A 6,480-nucleotide genomic window follows, 5' to 3' on the forward strand; every position below is an offset into this window, starting at 1 on the left:
TTTGTCCTGAAGGCACAATCCTTCCTGATGACTCAAGTTAAAGTTTGTCGGAGATCACCTCCACATGACCGCAACTTTTCTTCTGCAGCGAACCAGAGACTCACTGATTCATAGTGCTCACTATGACATCAATGCCCCAGCTCTGCAACCTGGAGAAAATTAGGAAAACTGAAAAACTGTCTTAGCTAAGCATAAAATATCTGCCCAGTTCACCACATTGTAAAAGAAAGGCCACTTCTGCTTATAAAGTTTCCCAACAAACCACTTAATAATTGTCCTACTCAGATTCAGCTTTTGGCTCCCACATGCTTGTTTGATTGTTTGCAGCTGAGTGGCTTATCAGGCGGATTGAAGAATGGCTCACTAGCTGGGCTTGTAAACATCAGCCAACTTGGCCAAGGAGAGGTTTACTTACAACTCAGTTTAATGTAGAGAATAACAATGAAACTGATGACAAAGTGCAACTACCATGCATAGAGCACTTACCATATGCCAAATAATCTGTTCCACACTCCACATGGAGCATCTCTGAACCTGACATCTAAAACTGAGTTTATGTCCCTTCTCTTACAATCTGTGGTTATTTGACTTTTATGAGGTCACTTAACCAGCTCATTTATAAAATCTGCACAAGGATACCTGACCGTTCTGGTTCTCAGGATTGCTGGAAGGATTGAATATGATGCTATAGATACATGTATTCTGTCAAATGCAGACTTCTATACAGGATACATTGTTTCATCTTGGTTATCAGTTTTCTACCAGTACCTGGCAGAAGCATTCATGGGTTCAACTAGTTCAGTGACAGATGCTAATAAAAACTACTACGGTTGTAAGACCTGAGGAATTTTTGCCTGGGAAGGAAAAAACATGTGTTTTATCATAATAAATAATATGATAAATATATGATAATATAAGAAAGAAACACATTTTTCCAATCACATGTAGAATATTAGCTTGAGGTTCTCTGATGTTGGATAAATCCTATGATTCCCAAACTCCTTATCATTTAAAGTGGGGTACACTGTCAAATGTAACATAGGGTCATGATGAGAATTAAATAAGACAGGATACGTAAAAGCAAGTTACAAAACTGAAAAACACCTAGACATGACATAATTATTCTTTCCATGTATCTGAATATTCACAGTTCCTGTAATATAGATAATTTAGACTCTAGAACTTCTTAAAATTAGCACTTATAAAGCTCCCAGAATGTATGTATTTTATATTCCATGCAAGAAATCATTTCACTTAATCTTTAATAGTGAATAGCATTTCTAGAGAAATACAAACTGGGCTACCAAAACACGTAGTGTGTCATAAAATGTCAAGCAAATGTGCACTATGTATCCCAAAGACCCTGCTAAAGTAATGCTTGTAGCCTGATCTCATTTAACATTCCTGACATACACCCTATCCCACACAGGACAGGTGAGATTCTTCTGGCTGAGAGATTATGTTTGCAGAATAAATTAAACATGATAAATAGTGATGCTGAGTTTTGTCTCCACCCAAAAAGTATTTTTTTTAAGTTTAGGAAATATGTTTTTAACAGGAATCAATCCTGCAATGCAAAATTAGGTTCTGGTTTGTGACTCTGTAGCCCTTTGCTAATAAATATCTTCTAAGTTGTCTCGTATTGACATTGTAATTAGTAAAACACAGAAAGAGAGAGGGGAGGTAGGGAGAGAAGAGAAATAGGACATAAGAGCTGTACAAGGTTTTGGTGTATAAATTTCAAATACCCTCTCACTGTATTTTCTTATTTCTTTTCTTCCTGAAATCAGGTAGAGCTAATAACTAAGACCTTCACATTCAGTCAGTAATTTCCTTATTTCTATGTAGTCTCTTATTTCTACTCCAGAGGGGTCTGACTTGGCAGAAAGATTGCAAACTTCAGTACTGGGGTTTTGAAGGCGGGTTTGAATTCTACCTTCATCTCCTAACCTGAGGCCATCAGACCCCCACCCTCAGCCTCATCTAGACAGTGGGCATTGTGTTCATTCTTTCTTGTTGAGATTAAGATAAGTCATGAAAGCACTAGTTTACTGTTCTTGATGAGTGAATAGCAATGAATGGATATCGACTTCCTCTCTCTTTTTTTAGTCATCAGCTCATTCATTCATTCATTCATTCATTTCATACAATGTAAACAAAGTGCAATATTTGGGGACACAGATGTCTGTGAACTGCCTCTAAACTGAATAGTATGAACTGTCTCTAAATGTCAAATTCTTCATCTGTAACCTTGGGTTCCATGAAGTGCTTCTGAGCCTGCCCCAGGGGTAAGGGTAGGGTGACTGAAGGAAAAGGATGAACCCCGGGCAAAGGTCAGAGCTCCTACCCTCTGCCTTCAACCATAGCAGCTCTACATTCATCCTGGTTATAAATTGAGATTTCCTGCAAGATATCCCAGTCAAGAAATAATACCACCGATGTGAAACAAAGGAAAGGAAGTCTCTGGGCCAGTCAAATAGTTAATGATAGCTTTCCATTTCTGTTCTAATTTCCAGTAATTCCCTGTATTCCTTAATGAGTGAGGAATCCTGAAGACTCAGTTTTTCAGGGAGCTACAAACACCATGGGGCTTACAACATGGTTCCTACTCTAATGGTACTCGCAGTCTCATAAAGAAGATGACACATCTGCCCAGAGACTGTTGGAAAACCATGAGACAGTGTGAGTACCACTGCAAATGGGGTAGTGAGGAGGTGTGGGAACTCAGAGATGGGAGACAACCTCAAGGCCTGGCATAGTGAGGGTCCTCAGGTAGATGGGGAAGGGAGAGGATTTGGGTTGTTAGAGAGGATGGGACAGCCACATGTGTTGGTGGATATAGCAAGCATGCTATATGCATACATGCAGAGTGAGAGGACATGACAGTGTGGACAGCAGGGCCAATAAAATGGCATTAGTCTGATCAAGAGAGCATAAAGTATATAAAACAAAGTGGAGTCACTCATGTCAACCAAGATGGCTTCCAGTCAGCCTTGACACTCTGATTCATGAGGGAAACTACCTACTTGATTCATGAGGGAACATGTGGTAAGGAGACACATCTAAGATATCTGCACATGTGATCAGAATAGCCATAACTGCAGAGTGGGACCACCCATAGATAGGCTCCTGGGAAAATTCCACACCTGCCATCAGGGATGCCAAGCAGAACAGCCATGTACCACCCATAGGATCCTGGGCAAATTCCCCACTTGGTATCAGGGGTGCCAAGACATTTATTGAAAAGACCCAGAAGGGTGCAGTACACCACTTTCAAGGTACAACTGCGGCAGGGCCAGACCACTGCTGAGAGAGCCGAGCTCCACACACCAGAGTGCTGCTCCATGCCATGAGGGTCTCCCTTGGCATAGGCTGCCAGAGGCTCTGCCTTTCTGGACTGAGGACTTCATTTGCCCTGCTGCCCACCTGGTTCTGGAGGTCCTTCCTTGAAAGATGCTGACAACTCACTTGCCCACCGTGCTGTCTCCTGGACCTGCTGATTGAGACTCTGGGACTCAGGTCCGTTATCCCCATTGATTGCTGTGTGTGTGTGTGTATGTGTGTTATATTCCCCTAAGATTGTTAGAGTGTGAGTAGGATATTAATGTATGTTGATGTTCTTCTTTGAGTGAACCTGCATTCAATAAAAGCTGAGTGAGTAGCATAGTTACTGTGTGTGACTCTTGTCTATGCCTTGGTGCCGGGCTGCTCAGCAGGCAGCTAGCTGAGCAGCTCCCCAGCTGACTTACAGGAAAGACTATACCATGAACATATGCTCATGACAGAGAGGTACAGGAACCTCCAAGAGACGAGCCATTTCCTACTAGGCAGTGATGAGTGGAGACGTTTTATAAGGCCTTAAAGGGTAAGCAAAGGCATTTGGACTTTATGATAATCAAGTCCAGCAGGAGTTGTTTTGAGTAGGACATAATAAAAACCATGTTTTAGGAAGCTAAATCTAATGGTTTTTAAAAAGTTGGGATAGAAAAACCAGGATTCTAGCCAAGGAACGTCTCAATATTCCTCACCTTACTTTGCAGCATTTGACATTTGCAGCATGCGATCCCTTCCCTGACAGTTTCTTCACTTGGCTTACAGGATACTGTGATCTTCTGGTTGTGCTCCCACCTCACAAGCTGGTCTGGTTTGCTGGTTCCTCCCATCTGTCCAGTCTTGATCTTAGAATGCCTTGGGGCTCAGCCTTTGGGCCTCTTCATTTTTCCAGGTACATGAACTCCTGATTATTTCATCCATTTGGATGGCTTTTAATACTATCTATAGTCTCTGCCTTCCAAACTTATCTCTTCCACACAAACCTCAGCCTTGACCTCCACATTGTTGTAAACACTCAGACTGAAGTGCCTCAAGCATCCTCCTCTTATAAAATGGCAACTCCATTCTCCAGCTGCTCAGGGCAAAACCTTGCAGTCATCTGTGCATGCACATCTTTTTACACCCATGTCTAACCCATCAGGAAATTTTCTTGGCTCTGCCTTCAAAGTATATGCAGGACCTTGACACTTCTCACCTCCTCTACCACTCCCAGGCTGGTCCAAGCCACCATCATCTCTCCCAGGGTTACTGCGATGGCCTCCAAACTGGTTCCCTCACTTTTCCACCTGTCCTCCTAGAGTCTATCTCAGCACAACAGTCAGACTAATTCTGTTCAAATGTAAGTTAAATCATGCCTTTTCTCTTCTCAAAATGCTCTGATAGCTGTACATCTCACTTGGCATAAAACCCAAATTCCTTACAATGGTCTTCCAGCCCCTGCTTGCCTGGCCCCTGTCTCCACATCTTCAACTTCTCCTCCACCTTACTCATTCTCACCTCAGAGTGTTGCTGTAAACTGATCACTCTCCCTGGAGTGTTCTTTCATGAGATATCCGTGTGGCTTGTCCCTCACCCTTTTCAAGTCTTTATGTAAGGATTATCTTACGCATATATATAGAACATGTAGCCATCACCCCCAGCATCCCCTATCTGCTTTTCCAGTGTTATCTTCCTCTGTGGCTCTTAATCTGCCAGTATACTTGTTGTTTTTAGTTATTTATTTTATGTATTTTCTGACTTTCTAGAAAGTAAGCTTAGTGAAGGCAGGACTAGGTCAGTGTTGTTTGCTCCCATTTCTTGGTGTCTAGAGCAGCAACCATAGTAACAATTTGGCAAATATTAGTTAGTAAATGAACATATTTACGCCTATAAGGATTTGACTATGGTGGCGACAGTAGTTGGAAGGAAGAAAAAAAATGAAAGACAAATTTAAAAAATTAGAACTTCTACATGGCCTGCTAGAAAAATGTGAAAATGAAGGAGAAAAACTTGAGGTTGTCACACTAGCAACTCCCTGTCACTCACACTTCTTATTGTAGGTACACAAAACTGCCATTCACATAGGTGTCCCCTTTTCTGAAAGTAAAACTGACGTAAATAAAGAGAAGAAAGCCTCCTATATTCAAAAAAGATCCCTTTGCATAAGGCAAATCTTCACAATGAGTTAACAAAGACACAAGAGTAACCCAGCACTTTTCAATTTTAAGAAGTTTTCTATACTTTTTCAAGAGAGTTATTGTTCCCATTGTTGGGTAAGAAAATAGGTCCAACTGTTCAACAACTTGCTCAGAAAGAATAACATGACTTGAGCTCAGGGAGCCTGATGATTTCGTTGGTATTTACCTAAGATAGAGAGCGACATTTAGCCAGCACTTAAAACATGCTTGGAGAACTGAGTAGGACTAAAATGCACGGAGACAGTTAAGAATTCAGTCTATATCACAATATCGAAATGCTACAATCTTCACTACTTTGATGGTTTAACAGATTAAGAGTTATAGTTTTAGATGATGTCATATGTTACACAAGTAGTTGTAAACAAAAGACTTTGGTAACACCTAAAATTTATGCTAAGCACAATACAACAGATAGAAATAGATGATAACATGCCATAAACATAAGAAGAGCTCAATAAATATGTATTTATTAATTTAAAGGCATGTGGTCTCTTGCCCTCAAGAAACCTCCAATCTGTTTGGGAAGGCAAAAGCTACATACGAAGGAAAAACTTTTAAAAACCTGATATGCTATGCAAATAAATTATTAAAAAGAAAGACAGTAAGTTCTATAGACATTCATGATGGGAAAAAAGTAATGTAGGCAGACAGTCTTTAGGTAATGAAATAAACTAGTTTTGGGGAGGGAAATAAAAGGAAGAGAGTTAGGAATTGATCAAGTGGCAGGTGGGAGTTGGAGGTAGGATAAGAACATTCCAAAAGAGAGGATTATCAAAAGACTGTATTCCAGAACATGTTACAAATAACATAATGAAAAACATATGACTCTTCCCCAATTCCAGAGGAAGACCCCATCTCCCAGAAGATACAATGGCCAGCACTTACTTGAGAAAGAGCTTCTGGATCCGCAAGTCTTGCCAGTCTCCCTGAGAGAGTAGACAGGTGGTAGTCACCTCATTTTTAACTTCTT

The 6,480-nt window shown here is 40.8% G+C and overlaps 1 non-coding gene across 1 annotated transcript; it reads right to left on the reverse strand.

The window, feature by feature from the left end:
• Nucleotides 1–1,784: 1,784 nt before the first annotated feature.
• On the reverse strand, nt 1,785–1,845 carry LOC112303509 (small nucleolar RNA SNORD44). Its single transcript, XR_002974655.1, has one exon. It is a non-coding gene; the product is annotated as a small nucleolar RNA SNORD44 (small nucleolar RNA).
• Nucleotides 1,846–6,480: the final 4,635 nt, after the last annotated feature.

Source organism: Desmodus rotundus, chromosome 5 (genome assembly GCF_022682495.2).
Source record: "Desmodus rotundus isolate HL8 chromosome 5, HLdesRot8A.1, whole genome shotgun sequence".
NCBI classification, from domain to species: domain Eukaryota; kingdom Metazoa; phylum Chordata; class Mammalia; order Chiroptera; family Phyllostomidae; genus Desmodus; species Desmodus rotundus.